The 1,560-nt window shown below is 32.3% G+C and overlaps 1 protein-coding gene across 1 annotated transcript in view; it reads left to right on the top strand.

Moving 5' to 3' along the window:
• Positions 1-1,560, top strand: part of LOC108690836 (transmembrane and TPR repeat-containing protein CG4341-like) — a gene marked incomplete at its 3' end in the record, with an annotated part of 241,424 nt that overhangs the window by 187,436 nt on the left and 52,428 nt on the right. The window lies entirely within an intron of this gene.

The following is a 1,560-nucleotide window of genomic DNA, read 5'->3' as shown; positions in this document are numbered from 1 at the left end:
GAGAGAGAGAGAGAGAGAGAGAGAGAGAGAGAGAGAGAGAGAGAGAGAGAGAGAGTGAGAGAGAGAGAGAAGGGGAAGGGCAGAGCCACGTCAAAGACTCTGACGAATGCGTCATCGAATAGGCTTTCCGTACGCATCGCATGGCGAACAGCGCGTCAAAGAAAATTAACTCAACTAATTAACTGATTATTTTAATGACAGTCAAAGAGTCGCACCGAAGGAGCTTGCTATTATAATTACGCCACATTTCGTTGTATCCCAGGCGGAGACAATGAACGCAGTTGGTGGGATATTCGTGCCCGACCGTGTTTTCATACAGCTTTCATAGCGCGGTTACAGTCGAGTCTGTTTTTCGATGCCGCGTAACTGTGCCGTTGGACGGAGCAATGGTATAAATCATATTCTCCTCGTTTTCAGGAATAAAACGGTTTGTGAGAGCGCTTGCTGGAAAATACGGCTACTTTATCGCAATACGTTTTTCTACGCTTTAAAGAGAAAGGTTGAATTTCACGTTATCCAGAAATAATCACATGTTATGCTACCTAAAATATACATGGCTGACTAATTATTGATTCGCATCACTATTTTGCATAACGACTCGATTATTTCACGAGTTGATTTTTCCATCCAAAAATATATAAAATAACAGTAGTGCATATAAATTTTAAATTTATAATCATGAAAAAAATTTTATGTTTGTGCAAGTTAAGAATAAATATTTCACGAAAAATTGCAAAACATAAATGTGTGTGTTCTAGAATATGTTTTGATCATCACGAATAAATCATAATAAATACAATTTTCGTTTCGTTGCTGTAATTATGACTACAAAGTAGGTATGTATCGCAATTTTGAAACTCGTTAGATAAACAAGAAAATTATATATAAAAAATAAATGATATAAAATTAGCACGCTCTACTTAGTCGTCTAACAATATTAATAATTAGGTATACATTAAAATTTGTTACATGTATCGCTGCAGTAAATGTACAGAACCAATCAATGCATCATTTCAATAATGGACCGATTTCTAGGTTTGTCTTCGCAAGAACCATGCAAAATTACGTTTCATCAACAATGTGAAGTTTTAAACTTTAAAATATAAATTTTTATAATTGTTCTGGACTATATATAAAAATCTGAACATTTTTATTGAGAACTTTAAGAAAGAGATTTTATTATTAAGGAAGTTGGATTGTATTTTATCTTTTTTAGACATTTATAAATTTATCTATAAAAATTTACAATAAAAATAACTATGTTTTTAGGGATGTATGTATTTATAATTCAAAATTTATTATCAAAATTATAAAAATTTTATCGATCTGCGTAATTTTAAGCGACTTAGGGATGAATGTGACTGTTTGCTCCCAAAGGGAAGTGCTTATGGGAATCTTATGGAGTAAGTGTCTATTTTTGTAGCGCAAAAATTGAAACTATATGAATACAAAAGCGCATGAATAACACATAAATTCTGTGTATCAGATTTTCAAATCTGTTGTTATTGTATTAATACGTAAATATTAAATAATATAAAATACGTAAGGAGGGGCTGACTG

Source organism: Atta colombica, unplaced genomic scaffold (assembly GCF_001594045.1).
Source record: "Atta colombica isolate Treedump-2 unplaced genomic scaffold, Acol1.0 scaffold38, whole genome shotgun sequence".
Lineage (NCBI taxonomy): Eukaryota > Metazoa > Arthropoda > Insecta > Hymenoptera > Formicidae > Atta > Atta colombica.
This window is presented reverse-complemented; position numbering and strand designations above follow the sequence as displayed.